Raw genomic sequence first — 17,529 nt, 5'->3', positions numbered from 1 at the left:
CCAATACAGCCGAAACCAGCTGTGACTATAAGCAGTACAGTTGTCAGCGGTGGGCAGGACGTCTCCAAATCGGCTCCCCTCGCGCGTTCTAGTCAAGTTTAAACACTCTTCTACCAGCTATCTTATTGGTTGAACTTCTGTTGTCATGGTTACCGGGGAGTAGCGTCATGTAGCCGACTCCTCTCTCCCGCTCTCGCATAGACACTGCAGGCTGCTAGATGTCGACTGTACAGGTTACAGCGCTATCTGTTATTTTTCAGTGCGAAACTATCTACAGTATAGCGAGCGGACATCACCAACTGAATGTGGTCGACTTTACGTAACTTACATCTTATCGTAGTGAATAGTAAAATTAATATAAAAGGAAAAAAGTTCATTTGCTGCAACTTGTCTGTGATCTTAATTCAGCTGAAATTATTACTGCCATATTGTGTTCTGGTAAAATATTAGGGGAGGCTCGGCCTCCCTTGCCTCCCCTGAAAATCCGCCGCTGCAACAGGAACAATCTATTCAACACGCAACAACGATTTCTAAATGCGCAAGTATTCTAAGATCGAAAAAATGGGTTATGGTAAATGTTTCCCAAAAAGCAGTATAACTTGACCTCCGATGCTTCAGTTTATATCCTCACGAAAGCCACAGACACTAACTTTCTAATCCTGGACAATCCGAAGAATACACGTATACGTCACATCTCCTACCGTACTTTGACTTATCTACCGCCAATTTTCATCAGAATCCAACTCACTCACTTATTAATATTTTTAAGAGTCGGATATCACATTTTCATTCCCACCTATTTCAAATTATAACCGGAGTTTCCTTCGGTTTATTTCAACTCTTATCCTAATTGTGTACCACGCATTTCTCACAAAATCTCGTTACTTCATGTTATTTTCAAAACTGGAACACGAATGCACATCAAACTACATTCTTCCGAGACCGTAAAAACGCCAATTTTAATATTCAGAGCCGAATCAATCGCATATCAAACCTTGCCCAAGTCCAAACAAACCACTTTAAAATATTCTGTTCCCCAACCGCACAACAATCCCCAAACTATCCTCTCACTGATATCTTCATAAAAAAAGCCAGAGATTCGTCTTTATTGACGCTAGACAGGATTAAACAAACATTTTCTCCTCAGTCCATTTCACAACCTATATTCTTGTTAGAGAACGGCGCAAAACTATCACACAAGTTTGCTACAATTTTACAATTTAAACTGTGTCTTCTTATCGCGTTTCTCTTTTCAGCGTCAATGACATATACTGAACTATTTACTTTACCTACTACAACTACATTTCACTACTCCAGTTTCATATATCAACCCAGATATACCACTCTGATGTCATATCCCATGTACAAACTCCACATATTCCATATTGAACGAGCCCTCACTTATCAAATTCCAGCATCAAAATATATTACACTCCACATCATGTTTCTCACTACATAAGTTCAGAATTATGCTCATTTTAGTCCCAAGTCCTCATTTCTACCAGTTCCCTTTCATGATAGTTTCTGCCGACTTGTTAGTAACAGTCGGCGAACGTATCATTAATCAGGAGTGTAAGTATAACCTGCAAAAACGTTGCTCCTCCATTTTCTAGACAGCTACAAACAAATATCACTTTGACAATACGATGACAAACTCACCATTTCAGCGCCAGTTTTTATGTCACTTATTCTATTCATGGCAAAAAGCCTTTACCATCTACAGTATATGCAACTGAATACGTCACAATCCTACACATTCCATTTCCTAAAAATACATGAATCGAAATGGATTCGGTAACATTCAAATGATATTCTCCTTCTCAAATATACATAATTCCCAATGTCTATATAAGTGCATAGTGTCAGATACAATGAAGTCACATCATTCTCAGTTGTTCTATGCCTAAGTATCTCCAATCAGGCTGGGTTTACGTTTAAATTACATTATCGTTATAATTCTATATACAATAGAAAGTACTTCTCACATTTCACAATCTGAACACCAACACAAAAAGCAATAAATTTAAATGTGGCTCAGTTTTCACCGAGCACTGACAAAAAATTTTTCAAAGACTCATGAAATGTTCCCCTCCACGGAAATCTTTAGTAAAAGGCGAAAGATTTATTCGTTTTGAAGGGAAACCAGAGATACTCCTCTACTTCTCTTTACACCATTTAACAATCAAACGCAACAATTCGTGCGCGGAAACCCAGCATCCCACTCCCAACGCAAACATTACTTCTCCACGTACAGACTTTTCTTACTTCCCAAATCGACAATTAACTGTATTTTCTGCTACACTCTTTCACTCTTCTTCTAACATTACATTTCACTTCGATCCAAAATACAATTTTTCCCACTTCAAATGCACCAACTCTACCTGATGACATCTACCGGCCATTTTCAAGAACTACGCTTAACGTACCTACACTAACAAAAAACATAGCCTACCGGTATTCTATCCTTTCTCTCTCTTTCAAATCATTAAAAACCGAAGCATGTAGTCACATTAATCAAGTTCTACGTACTATGTTAGAAAAAATGTTTAAGTTTAGTAACAAACAAAGCTATAAAAATTGGAATTATCCGCCTCCATTCTCACTTTTCTCAAGAAAGCATTATATCTGTAAGGCTCCATTTGCAGCTTTCGGATATCTTACACATTAGAGCGTTACTATTATTTGTTTAACAGTATGCGAGAATTCATCTGTCACGAAGGTCTCTCAACTAAGCAAATGCGATGTCCTAAAAGCAGACAAGAAATATTATCTCAAAACAAGTATACATCTCAAAATAATCATAATCACAACAGGACTGTGGCGGACGGTGGGTTTGAAAGTTGAGGAGGCCAGGAAGTGAATGACGAGAATATAAAAATATAATGCGTCTGACGTACCTCATTATGCAGCGCAGAATTTATAGATTTTAAGAAATTAAAATTAGGTTTTCCAATTTATGTTTTAGGATTTTAAATCTTATGTTTAGGAATTTTATATTTTACGGAGAAAAAAAATAAAAATAAACAACATAGTGTCAATATATTAAAGCGGCTTGGTAAAGATTGCCTCTCTTTAGGACACTGTAATTCCTAACCTACGAATTAGGTCTTTTTAGGCCACACTGAATTTAAGAATCTTACTCTTTGCTACATAAAACGAATAAGAAAAGCAATATTTCGAGAGTAACGAGATAGCAACAAAATTGATTCGACCGTAAGAATCCGAGGCTTGCTGATTACTATTACACAGTGTAATTTTACAGCAAATTAACTGGACGTTGCTCTTTCTTTGCAAACCGATCAAATAGGTAACACATACTGAATAACTGCTACTAGAAGAAGCTAGAGACAAATCTAAACTCTAAACTCTCGATATACTATATTTAAAATACTGTATAAGTAAATATATCTCGTAACACAAAATAATAAAACAACAGGAACACCCGCAAGCAAGAGAAAATCTAACAACATTAATGACAACTTTTAAGCAGGGAGAGACGACTAACAACACGTGACTCGAACTTCTAAAACCAAGAAGAGAGAAAGAGAGAAAGCTTCCCAATACAGCCGAAACCAGCCGTGACTATAAGCAGTACAGTTGTCAGCGGTGGGCAGGACGTCTCCAAATCGGCTCCCCTCGCGCGTTCTAGTCAAGTTTAAACACTCTTCTACCAGCTATCTTATTGGTTGAACTTCTGTTGTCATGGTTACCGGGGAGTAGCGTCATGTAGCCGACTCCTCTCTCCCGCTCTCGCATAGACACTGCAGGCTGCTAGATGTCGACTGTACAGGTTACAGCGCTATCTGTTATTTTTCAGTGCGAAACTATCTACAGTATAGCGAGCGGACATCACCAACTGAATGTGGTCGACTTTACGTAACTTACATCTTATCGTAGTGAATAGTAAAATTAATATAAAAGGAAAAAAGTTCATTTGCTGCAACTTGTCTGTGATCTTAATTCAGCTGAAATTATTACTGCCATATTGTGTTCTGGTAAAATATTAGGGGAGGCTCGGCCTCCCTTGCCTCCCCTGAAAATCCGCCGCTGCAACAGGAACAATCTATTCAACACGCAACAACGATTTCTAAATGCGCAAGTATTCTAAGATCGAAAAAATGGGTTATGGTAAATGTTTCCCAAAAAGCAGTATAACTTGACCTCCGATGCTTCAGTTTATATCCTCACGAAAGCCACAGACACTAACTTTCTAATCCTGGACAATCCGAAGAATACACGTATACGTCACATCTCCTACCGTACTTTGACTTATCTACCGCCAATTTTCATCAGAATCCAACTCACTCACTTATTAATATTTTTAAGAGTCGGATATCACATTTTCATTCCCACCTATTTCAAATTATAACCGGAGTTTCCTTCGGTTTATTTCAACTCTTATCCTAATTGTGTACCACGCATTTCTCACAAAATCTCGTTACTTCATGTTATTTTCAAAACTGGAACACGAATGCACATCAAACTACATTCTTCCGAGACCGTAAAAACGCCAATTTTAATATTCAGAGCCGAATCAATCGCATATCAAACCTTGCCCAAGTCCAAACAAACAACTTTAAAATATTCTGTTCCCCAACCGCACAACAATCCCCAAACTATCCTCTCACTGATATCTTCATAAAAAAAAGCCAGAGATTCGTCTTTATTGACGCTAGACAGGATTAAACAAACATTTTCTCCTCAGTCCATTTCACAACCTATATTCTTGTTAGAGAACGGCGCAAAACTATCACACAAGTTTGCTACAATTTTACAATTTAAACTGTGTCTTCTTATCGCGTTTCTCTTTTCAGCGTCAATGACATATACTGAACTATTTACTTTACCTACTACAACTACATTTCACTACTCCAGTTTCATATATCAACCCAGATATACCACTCTGATGTCATATCCCATGTACAAACTCCACATATTCCATATTGAACGAGCCCTCACTTATCAAATTCCAGCATCAAAATATATTACACTCCACATCATGTTTCTCACTACATAAGTTCAGAATTATGCTCATTTTAGTCCCAAGTCCTCATTTCTACCAGTTCCCTTTCATGATAGTTTCTGCCGACTTGTTAGTAACAGTCGGCGAACGTATCATTAATCAGGAGTGTAAGTATAACCTGCAAAAACGTTGCTCCTCCATTTTCTAGATACCTACAAACAAATATCACTTTGACAATACGATGACAAACTCACCATTTCAGCGCCAGTTTTTATGTCACTTATTCTATTCATGGCAAAAAGCCTTTACCATCTACAGTATATGCAACTGAATACGTCACAATCCTACACGTTCCATTTCCTAAAAATACATGAATCGAAATGGATTCGGTAACATTCAAGTGATATTCTCCTTCTCAAATATACATAATTCCCAATGTCTATATAAGTGCATAGTGTCAGATACAATGAAGTCACATCATTCTCAGTTGTTCTATGCCTAAGTATCTCCAATCAGGCTGGGTTTACGTTTAAATTACATTATCGTTATAATTCTATATACAATAGAAAGTACTTCTCACATTTCACAATCTGAACACCAACACAAAAAGCAATAAATTTAAATGTGGCTCAGTTTTCACCGAGCACTGACAAAAAATTTTTCAAAGACTCATCAAATGTTCCCCTCCACGGAAATCTTTAGTAAAAGGCGAAAGATTTATTCGTTTTGAAGGGAAACCAGAGATCGAAAAATCGAAAAATCGAAAGAGAATTGGGAGGAAAAATTTTAAAAGTTACGCAAAACGCGTCCTTGCAAGGGGTTGGGGGCTGTACAAAACTAAATATGTGAGCTCCAAGCCTGTTGGCCACTAGTCTCACTCCGGTTTACGCTGCTCCCCTGAAGGAGCTCTAGAAAATTTTGAAGGGGAAGCCGAAATTGGACGTAACCTCTTAGGTACCACATACGCGAGGGGGGCTGAGATTGATCAATTGATCACGGAACGGGGCGAGGAGGAGTTGGCTGGTGTTTGCCGTTAGGATGGCAAGACGCTGTCATCTGTTGTTCGATGACAAAGCAGGTGAAGGCCGTCGGAAGAAGCGCCGTGAAATCTAAGCTGCAATTTGAGGTCCCTGTCCTTTCAATTTGCGACTTATTGAGTGACCTCGTATGTTTAATAGACTATTAATATTATCTGAACTAGGGCATACATAATTTATAATAAAGGTGGGAATATATATGGGGAAGGGCATATAGGTCCGTGGCCCATTTCTTATAGGGCTCATCCCGACATTTGTCTTACGCCTGAGGAAAACCACGGAATACCTTAGGCAGGATGAGTTGTCTCATATAAGAGACTAGCCAATTTGGCTATTATGTAGGAGGTCATGAGCCTTGTTGATTTGTCTCAATTTCGAGACCAGCCATTTGGCTATATGATGGCTCAATTGCGAAGAGGGGGGAGAGATGTAATTGTTAATTAGGGAGATTCATGGGGATATGGGTGCAGGTCCGTGGCCCATTTCTTTTAGGGCTCATCCCGACATTTGTCTTAGCGCCTTAGGAAAACCACGGAAAAACCTTAGGCAGGATGAGTTGTCTCAATATCAGAGACTAGCCAGTTGGCTCTTAGGTTGAATGACTCTATGAATCGATGGATATATACTAGCCAATTGGCTCTATTAGATTTCCATCGATCAACAAAAGTAGATAATGTTATGGAGGGATTTTGTTTAGCCCAGTTAAGACAAGGTCATTTTAAAGCGGTTGCACTATCCAAGGAGTCTCATGGAGTTGAGTCGTAGCTACCAAAACCTGGGAGTAACGCCAGCCTCCCTGTCCTCCTGTCTCAATAGTATAGCTAATGGACCTGTCTGGTGTCTACGCCGTAACCTAGGATCATACTGGCCGAGGCCAGATATGAGCGGGTTGGGGTTAGCACGAGCTTCCGCATACAGGTTCCTAGCCAGTCGAGCAATGAACTCGTCTATGGTTGGCAACTCTAGTTCATCATGGAACTTTCTTCTCGAGGCGACTCGGGGGAGATGGGTAATGAGTCGAATCACCTGGTTTTGGACAACTTGGAGTTTACGGAGATGGGACACTGCCGCAAACCCCCATGCGGGTGCGGCATAGGTAATGACAGAGCGAATGAGGGCCTTATACATGGTAAGTCCTACCCTCAGATTGTCAGGAGTTAAGGCCGCTAGAATGGGATAGTGTCTAACTATCAGCCCGTTGGCCTTACGAAGAAGGGATTGGATGTGATCTCGGAAGTTGAGATGAGAGTCCATAACGATCCCTAAATATTTAATTTGGTTCATCCACGGCATTTCTCGTCCGAAAAGTGTGGGTGGTGGTGGTATGTCTTCGAGCCTCGCTCTTAGTGAAAAGAGTATGGCCTGACATTTCTCTACATTGACCTTGATTCTCCAGTCGTGGAACCACGGCTGGAGGTGATCTAAGATCGACTGCAACCTACGGGACGCTAATCTATAGGTTTTGCCCATCGCCAAGAGGGCAGTGTCGTCTGCATAGATATACAGATGACTACTTCTGCCGTGGATATAGCGAAACGGGAGGTCATTAATGAATATATTGAAAAGTATGGGCCCGATAATGGAACCCTGTGGGACTCCTGCGTGAATTTCACGGGGGGTGGAGAAACTAGTGCCTACACGGGTTTTGAATGTACGGCCTCGGAGGTAGTTAGAAATGAGGCGTATCATTCCATCTGGGACTCCCATGCCCAGTAACTTAACGAGGAGTCCCTCATGCCAGACCTTGTCGAATGCTCGCTCGATGTCCAGGTAAGCTGCAGCTACTACACGCTTCGTGCTCATAGCCCAGGTAATGTCCTCCGTCATGCGGAGTGCCTGGAGTGTAGTGGAACGACCAGGGTGGAAACCGAACTGCTCGTTCCTGATTTGGGGCAACACTACTTCAGTGAGGCGTCTATGTATGACCCGCTCCGCCAGTTTGCTGAGACAACTGAGGAGACTAATAGGCCTATAGTTGCTTGGATTCGTCTTATCCTTTCCGGGCTTTGGAAAGAGAACTACTTGAGCCTCTTTCCAGGGAATGGGATAGTGACCGGAAGCCAAGATGTTATTAATTATCTCTGCTATGCGCTTCATAGCTGACTTTGGGAGATGCTGCAATATAATTCCTTGGATACCGTCGGCTCCTGCGGCCTTATGAGGGCCGAGGCGACGAATGAAATGGGCGACCTCGTGAAACCAGAGATACTCCTCTACTTCTCTTTAACAATCAAACGCAACAATTCGTGCGCGGAAACCCAGCATCCCACTCCCAACGCAAACATTACTTCTCCACGTACAGACTTTTCTTACTTCCCAAATCGACAATTAACTGTATTTTCTGCTACACTCTTTCACTCTTCTTCTAACATTACATTTCACTTCGATCCAAAATACAATTTTTCCCACTTCAAATGCACCAACTCTACCTGATGACATCTACCGGCCATTTTCAAGAACTACGCTTAACGTACCTACACTAACAAAAAACATAGCCTACCGGTATTCTATCCTTTCTCTCTCTTTCAAATCATTGAAAACCAAAGCATGTAGTCACATTAATCAAGTTCTACGTACTATGTTAGAAAAAATGTTTAAGTTTAGTAACAAACAAAGCTATAAAAATTGGAATTATCCGCCTCCATTCTCACTTTTCTCAAGAAAGCATTATATCTGTAAGGCTCCATTTGCAGCTTTCGGATATCTTACACATTAGAGCGTTACTATTATTTGTTTAACAGTATGCGAGAATTCATCTGTCACGAAGGTCTCTCAACTAAGCAAATGCGATGTCCTAAAAGCAGACAAGAAATATTATCTCAAAACAAGTATACATCTCAAAATAATCATAATCACAACAGGACTGTGGCGGACGGTGGGTTTGAAAGTTGAGGAGGCCAGGAAGTGAATGACGAGAATATAAAAATATAATGCGTCTGACGTACCTCATTATGCAGCGCAGAATTTATAGATTTTAAGAAATTAAAATTAGGTTTTCCAATTTATGTTTTAGGATTTTAAATCTTATGTTTAGGAATTTTATATTTTACGGAGAAAAAAAAATAAAAATAAACAACATAGTGTCAATATATTAAAACGGCTTGGTAAACATTGCCTCTCTTTAGGACACTGTAATTCCTAACCTACGAATTAGGTCTTTTTAGGCCACACTGAATTTAAGAATCTTACTCTTTGCTACATAAAACGAATAAGAAAAGCAATATTTCGAGAGTAACGAGATAGCAACAAAATTGATTCGACCGTAAGAATCCGAGGCTTGCTGATTACTATTACACAGTCTAATTTTACAGCAAATTAACTGGACGTTGCTCTTTCTTTGCAAACCGATCAAATAGGTAACACATACTGAATAACTGCTACTAGAAGAAGCTAGAGACAAATCTAAACTCTAAACTCTCGATATACTATATTTAAAATACTGTATAAGTAAATATATCTCGTAACACAAAATAATAAAACAACAGGAACACCCGCAAGCAAGAGAAAATCTAACAACATTAATGACAACTTTTAAGCAGGGAGAGACGACTAACAACACGTGACTCGAACTTCTAAAACCAAGAAGAGAGAAAGAGAGAAAGCTTCCCAATACAGCCGAAACCAGCCGTGACTATAAGCAGTACAGTTGTCAGCGGTGGGCAGGACGTCTCCAAATCGGCTCCCCTCGCGCGTTCTAGTCAAGTTTAAACACTCTTCTACCAGCTATCTTATTGGTTGAACTTCTGTTGTCATGGTTACCGGGGAGTAGCGTCATGTAGCCGACTCCTCTCTCCCGCTCTCGCATAGACACTGCAGGCTGCTAGATGTCGACTGTACAGGTTACAGCGCTATCTGTTATTTTTCAGTGCGAAACTATCTACAGTATAGCGAGCGGACATCACCAACTGAATGTGGTCGACTTTACGTAACTTACATCTTATCGTAGTGAATAGTAAAATTAATATAAAAGGAAAAAAGTTCATTTGCTGCAACTTGTCTGTGATCTTAATTCAGCTGAAATTATTACTGCCATATTGTGTTCTGGTAAAATATTAGGGGAGGCTCGGCCTCCCTTGCCTCCCCTGAAAATCCGCCGCTGCAACAGGAACAATCTATTCAACACGCAACAACGATTTCTAAATGCGCAAGTATTCTAAGATCGAAAAAATGGGTTATGGTAAATGTTTCCCAAAAAGCAGTATAACTTGACCTCCGATGCTTCAGTTTATATCCTCACGAAAGCCACAGACACTAACTTTCTAATCCTGGACAATCCGAAGAATACACGTATACGTCACATCTCCTACCGTACTTTGACTTATCTACCGCCAATTTTCATCAGAATCCAACTCACTCACTTATTAATATTTTTAAGAGTCGGATATCACATTTTCATTCCCACCTATTTCAAATTATAACCGGAGTTTCCTTCGGTTTATTTCAACTCTTATCCTAATTGTGTACCACGCATTTCTCACAAAATCTCGTTACTTCATGTTATTTTCAAAACTGGAACACGAATGCACATCAAACTACATTCTTCCGAGACCGTAAAAACGCCAATTTTAATATTCAGAGCCGAATCAATCGCATATCAAACCTTGCCCAAGTCCAAACAAACCACTTTAAAATATTCTGTTCCCCAACCGCACAACAATCCCCAAACTATCCTCTCACTGATATCTTCATAAAAAAAGCCAGAGATTCGTCTTTATTGACGCTAGACAGGATTAAACAAACATTTTCTCCTCAGTCCATTTCACAACCTATATTCTTGTTAGAGAACGGCGCAAAACTATCACACAAGTTTGCTACAATTTTACAATTTAAACTGTGTCTTCTTATCGCGTTTCTCTTTTCAGCGTCAATGACATATACTGAACTATTTACTTTACCTACTACAACTACATTTCACTACTCCAGTTTCATATATCAACCCAGATATACCACTCTGATGTCATATCCCATGTACAAACTCCACATATTCCATATTGAACGAGCCCTCACTTATCAAATTCCAGCATCAAAATATATTACACTCCACATCATGTTTCTCACTACATAAGTTCAGAATTATGCTCATTTTAGTCCCAAGTCCTCATTTCTACCAGTTCCCTTTCATGATAGTTTCTGCCGACTTGTTAGTAACAGTCGGCGAACGTATCATTAATCAGGAGTGTAAGTATAACCTGCAAAAACGTTGCTCCTCCATTTTCTAGACAGCTACAAACAAATATCACTTTGACAATACGATGACAAACTCACCATTTCAGCGCCAGTTTTTATGTCACTTATTCTATTCATGGCAAAAAGCCTTTACCATCTACAGTATATGCAACTGAATACGTCACAATCCTACACATTCCATTTCCTAAAAATACATGAATCGAAATGGATTCGGTAACATTCAAATGATATTCTCCTTCTCAAATATACATAATTCCCAATGTCTATATAAGTGCATAGTGTCAGATACAATGAAGTCACATCATTCTCAGTTGTTCTATGCCTAAGTATCTCCAATCAGGCTGGGTTTACGTTTAAATTACATTATCGTTATAATTCTATATACAATAGAAAGTACTTCTCACATTTCACAATCTGAACACCAACACAACAAGCAATAAATTTAAATGTGGCTCAGTTTTCACCGAGCACTGACAAAAAATTTTTCAAAGACTCATCAAATGTTCCCCTCCACGGAAATCTTTAGTAAAAGACGAAAGATTTATTCGTTTTGAAGGGAAACCAGAGATACTCCTCTACTTCTCTTTACACCATTTAACAATCAAACGCAACAATTCGTGCGCGGAAACCCAGCATCCCACTCCCAACGCAAACATTACTTCTCCACGTACAGACTTTTCTTACTTCCCAAATCGACAATTAACTGTATTTTCTGCTACACTCTTTCACTCTTCTTCTAACATTACAGTTCACTTCGATCCAAAATACAATTTTTCCCACTTCAAATGCACCAACTCTACCTGATGACATCTACCGGCCATTTTCAAGAACTACGCTTAACGTACCTACACTAACAAAAAACATAGCCTACCGGTATTCTATCCTTTCTCTCTCTTTCAAATCATTAAAAACCGAAGCATGTAGTCACATTAATCAAGTTCTACGTACTATGTTAGAAAAAATGTTTAAGTTTAGTAACAAACAAAGCTATAAAAATTGGAATTATCCGCCTCCATTCTCACTTTTCTCAAGAAAGCATTATATCTGTAAGGCTCCATTTGCAGCTTTCGGATATCTTACACATTAGAGCGTTACTATTATTTGTTTAACAGTATGCGAGAATTCATCTGTCACGAAGGTCTCTCAACTAAGCAAATGCGATGTCCTAAAAGCAGACAAGAAATATTATCTCAAAACAAGTATACATCTCAAAATAATCATAATCACAACAGGACTGTGGCGGACGGTGGGTTTGAAAGTTGAGGAGGCCAGGAAGAAAATGACGAGAATATAAAAATATAATGCGTCTGACGTACCTCATTATGCAGCGCAGAATTTATAGATTTTAAGAAATTAAAATTAGGTTTTCCAATTTATGTTTTAGGATTTTAAATCTTATGTTTAGGAATTTTATATTTTACGGAGAAAAAAAAATAAAAATAAACAACATAGTGTCAATATATTAAAGCGGCTTGGTAAAGATTGCCTCTCTTTAGGACACTGTAATTCCTAACCTACGAATTAGGTCTTTTTAGGCCACACTGAATTTAAGAATCTTACTCTTTGCTACATAAAACGAATAAGAAAAGCAATATTTCGAGAGTAACGAGATAGCAACAAAATTGATTCGACCGTAAGAATCCGAGGCTTGCTGATTACTATTACACAGTGTAATTTTACAGCAAATTAACTGGACGTTGCTCTTTCTTTGCAAACCGATCAAATAGGTAACACATACTGAATAACTGCTACTAGAAGAAGCTAGAGACAAATCTAAACTCTAAACTCTCGATATACTATATTTAAAATACTGTATAAGTAAATATATCTCGTAACACAAAATAATAAAACAACAGGAACACCCGCAAGCAAGAGAAAATCTAACAACATTAATGACAACTTTTAAGCAGGGAGAGACGACTAACAACACGTGACTCGAACTTCTAAAACCAAGAAGAGAGAAAGAGAGAAAGCTTCCCAATACAGCCGAAACCAGCCGTGACTATAAGCAGTACAGTTGTCAGCGGTGGGCAGGACGTCTCCAAATCGGCTCCCCTCGCGCGTTCTAGTCAAGTTTAAACACTCTTCTACCAGCTATCTTATTGGTTGAACTTCTGTTGTCATGGTTACCGGGGAGTAGCGTCATGTAGCCGACTCCTCTCTCCCGCTCTCGCATAGACACTGCAGGCTGCTAGATGTCGACTGTACAGGTTACAGCGCTATCTGTTATTTTTCAGTGCGAAACTATCTACAGTATAGCGAGCGGACATCACCAACTGAATGTGGTCGACTTTACGTAACTTACATCTTATCGTAGTGAATAGTAAAATTAATATAAAAGGAAAAAAGTTCATTTGCTGCAACTTGTCTGTGATCTTAATTCAGCTGAAATTATTACTGCCATATTGTGTTCTGGTAAAATATTAGGGGAGGCTCGGCCTCCCTTGCCTCCCCTGAAAATCCGCCGCTGCAACAGGAACAATCTATTCAACACGCAACAACGATTTCTAAATGCGCAAGTATTCTAAGATCGAAAAAATGGGTTATGGTAAATGTTTCCCAAAAAGCAGTATAACTTGACCTCCGATGCTTCAGTTTATATCCTCACGAAAGCCACAGACACTAACTTTCTAATCCTGGACAATCCGAAGAATACACGTATACGTCACATCTCCTACCGTACTTTGACTTATCTACCGCCAATTTTCATCAGAATCCAACTCACTCACTTATTAATATTTTTAAGAGTCGGATATCACATTTTCATTCCCACCTATTTCAAATTATAACCGGAGTTTCCTTCGGTTTATTTCAACTCTTATCCTAATTGTGTACCACGCATTTCTCACAAAATCTCGTTACTTCATGTTATTTTCAAAACTGGAACACGAATGCACATCAAACTACATTCTTCCGAGACCGTAAAAACGCCAATTTTAATATTCAGAGCCGAATCAATCGCATATCAAACCTTGCCCAAGTCCAAACAAACCACTTTAAAATATTCTGTTCCCCAACCGCACAACAATCCCCAAACTATCCTCTCACTGATATCTTCATAAAAAAAGCCAGAGATTCGTCTTTATTGACGCTAGACAGGATTAAACAAACATTTTCTCCTCAGTCCATTTCACAACCTATATTCTTGTTAGAGAACGGCGCAAAACTATCACACAAGTTTGCTACAATTTTACAATTTAAACTGTGTCTTCTTATCGCGTTTCTCTTTTCAGCGTCAATGACATATACTGAACTATTTACTTTACCTACTACAACTACATTTCACTACTCCAGTTTCATATATCAACCCAGATATACCACTCTGATGTCATATCCCATGTACAAACTCCACATATTCCATATTGAACGAGCCCTCACTTATCAAATTCCAGCATCAAAATATATTACACTCCACATCATGTTTCTCACTACATAAGTTCAGAATTATGCTCATTTTAGTCCCAAGTCCTCATTTCTACCAGTTCCCTTTCATGATAATTTCTGCCGACTTGTTAGTAACGCATCATTAATCAGGAGTGTAAGTATAACCTGCAAAAACGTTGCTCCTCCATTTTCTAGATACCTACAAACAAATATCACTTTGACAATACGATGACAAACTCACCATTTCAGCGCCAGTTTTTATGTCACTTATTCTATTCATGGCAAAAAGCCTTTACCATCTACAGTATATGCAACTGAATACGTCACAATCCTACACGTTCCATCTCCTAAAAATATATGAATCGAAATGGATTCGGTAACATTCAAGTGATTTTCTCCTTCTCAAATATACATAATTCCCAATGTCTATATAAGTGCATAGTGTCAGATACAATGAAGTCACATCATTCTCAGTTGTTCTATCCTAAGTATCTCCAATCAGGCTGGGTTTACGTTTAAATTACATTATCGTTATAATTCTATATACAATAGAAAGTACTTCTGACATTTCACAATCTGAACACCAACACAACAAGCAATAAATTTAAATGTGGCTCAGTTTTCACCGAGCACTGACAAAAAATATTTCAAAGACTCATCAAATGTTCCCCTCCACGGAAATCTTTAGTAAAAGGCGAAAGATTTATTCGTTTTGAAGGGAAACCAGAGATACTCCTCTACTTCTCCTTACACCATTTAACAATCAAACGCAACAATTCGTGCGCGGAAACCCAGCATCCCACTCCCAACGCAAACATTACTTCTCCACGTACAGACTTTTCTTACTTCCCAAATCGACAATTAACTGTATTTTCTGCTACACTCTTTCACTCTTCTTCTAACATTACATTTCACTTCGATCCAAAATACAATTTTTCCCACTTCAAATGCACCAACTCTACCTGATGACATCTACCGGCCATTTTCAAGAACTACGCTTAACGTACCTACACCACAGTCTAATATATACAGTCGCGCAACTTCAACACTTTTTTTGCCAACATTCACGACACTAGCGCTCAAGCGGCAGGCAAGGCACTGGTCATAGGGTTGATACAGCCAGCACGTGCTTTAAAGGTATGCGACATGCGAGCCCCTACAGCCGAGGCTGCGCAGAAGTTTAGAGTACGGACAAACTGAAGCTTGCGTCCGTCGCCATGTTTTGGGGAAAGCGCCGGATAGCAGAAGGCTGTGTTATGCAATGTTGAATGTTTAATTCGTATGTTTGTGTATCTTAAAAATCAATCTGAATGGATAAATGAAAACATTCTATTAACATTTAAAGCAACCATGTTATGGACATAATCAAGCGTACAGTAGTTACGTTAGTTTGACAAGAAACAAAAGAAGACTGGAACAATTTGATACTTTAACCAAAGACATTGTATAGTTATTTGATAACATATATAGCGAACAGAAATACAAATGCATATTTTAGTAATAGTTCAGATGAAAAGAAAATTATCAGTATTAACTATTATTAACAAAACACTGCCAGCTATGTAAGGCATTACATTAGGCCTATATTTAAACACAGGTTTGCTTTCATGTGAACAAGAAACGAACAATTATTATTTATCTGCTTTCATTTCACGTAATAGACACCTGTAAAATAAAAACAAGTATATAATGTTTAGTTTGAAATATAAGTAGGCCTACCATACGTACATTAATTTATTATCACAACTGTAGTAGGAAATAAACGTCACATGCATGAATCAGTCATATAGGGCTAATAGAACTGAGGTGTAGTTTACAGAACATCTTGCCTATTGATTTATCATTATTATTATTGATTTCGTTAAATCTTGTCTTTGAACTTTTTTATGTAAAGTCGTGTTGTACTGGTAACTTTAAGCTATATGGTGAACCTGTTCTTTATGTAGTACTTTCTTTTAGTTGGCTATTTAACGACGCTGTATCAACTATTAGATTATTTAAAATTGATGGTATTGATGATAGCAAGATGGTATTTCGAGAGATGAGGCCAAGGATTCGCCATAGATTACCTGACATTAGCCTTACGATTGAGGATATCGAAATAAAAACTCAACCAGGTAATCAGCCCAAGCGGGAATCGAACCCGCTCCCGAGCGCAACTTCGGATCGGCAGGCCTTATTCGACTGAGCTACGCTTCTTCATGTAAGCCTACTTCTATGGTCAGTTTAATAAGTTTAAAATGTGATTCTCGGGGGGAATTTGGGAACCCATTTTCTAAAATATGTTCCTATAGTTGTAGAAAGATAGTACAAATGTTCTACTGTTATCACTTTGTTTTTCACACTATGTAAGAGACACCCTTGGATGGTAATCTGCCATATTCTCTCTCAACATCTGTATAATCGCTCTTTCATTTAAGCGACACATTTCTATAATCTCAAATGATGATATGATAAGATTCCGATTATTCTTTCGTTAAAGAAAAAAGAAAAGAGATTTTGTTTACTGCTAATATGTACGATAAATTGACCATATTTTCTTAATGTTAAGAACAAAGCGAGCAATGCAAACACATTTTCACAATATTGTCATTGAGAATGGTGTAAGAATGAGGGAACTGCAATGAATGTCTGCAGTTGAAAGTTCTAAAGAGTGATATCGCCTCTGATTCTCAAAACATTGAGAATTATTATTAAAGTGCGTTATGTGTTTGGAAAATACCATTGAGTATATAGCCATCTTTTTAGCGGACATCCCCGTCTTTGTAAAAACTTAAATAAGTTATTTACGTATTTTCTAACGTATATAAAATAACATAAGTAAAAACATCCCATGTTTTCTGTCATTGGAAATATAAATAAACTAATAAGTATATTTATGAGCAATATAAAGCCTTTATATTTAAAGCAATGCTTAGTTACAGTATTTATATTTATTTATTATACGTTAGAAAATAC

At 38.3% G+C, this 17,529-nt stretch overlaps 1 protein-coding gene and 4 non-coding genes across 6 annotated transcripts in view; all 5 read right to left on the bottom strand.

Moving 5' to 3' along the window:
• Positions 1-17,529, bottom strand: part of Mvd (mevalonate diphosphate decarboxylase) — a 196,682-nt gene that overhangs the window by 100,277 nt on the left and 78,876 nt on the right. The window lies entirely within an intron of this gene.
• On the bottom strand, positions 2,032-2,151 carry LOC138695389 (U5 spliceosomal RNA). Its single transcript, XR_011331149.1, has one exon. It is a non-coding gene; the product is annotated as a U5 spliceosomal RNA (small nuclear RNA).
• LOC138695400 (U5 spliceosomal RNA) lies at positions 5,590-5,709 on the bottom strand. The gene has a single exon (XR_011331160.1). It is a non-coding gene; the product is annotated as a U5 spliceosomal RNA (small nuclear RNA).
• LOC138695408 (U5 spliceosomal RNA) lies at positions 11,638-11,757 on the bottom strand. Its single transcript, XR_011331168.1, has one exon. It is a non-coding gene; the product is annotated as a U5 spliceosomal RNA (small nuclear RNA).
• Positions 15,184-15,303, bottom strand: LOC138695404 (U5 spliceosomal RNA). Its single transcript, XR_011331164.1, has one exon. It is a non-coding gene; the product is annotated as a U5 spliceosomal RNA (small nuclear RNA).

This window comes from Periplaneta americana, chromosome 2, assembly GCF_040183065.1.
Source record: "Periplaneta americana isolate PAMFEO1 chromosome 2, P.americana_PAMFEO1_priV1, whole genome shotgun sequence".
Taxonomy (NCBI): domain Eukaryota; kingdom Metazoa; phylum Arthropoda; class Insecta; order Blattodea; family Blattidae; genus Periplaneta; species Periplaneta americana.
Note: the sequence above shows the minus strand (reverse complement) of the source record. Positions and strands in the feature narration are given on the sequence as shown.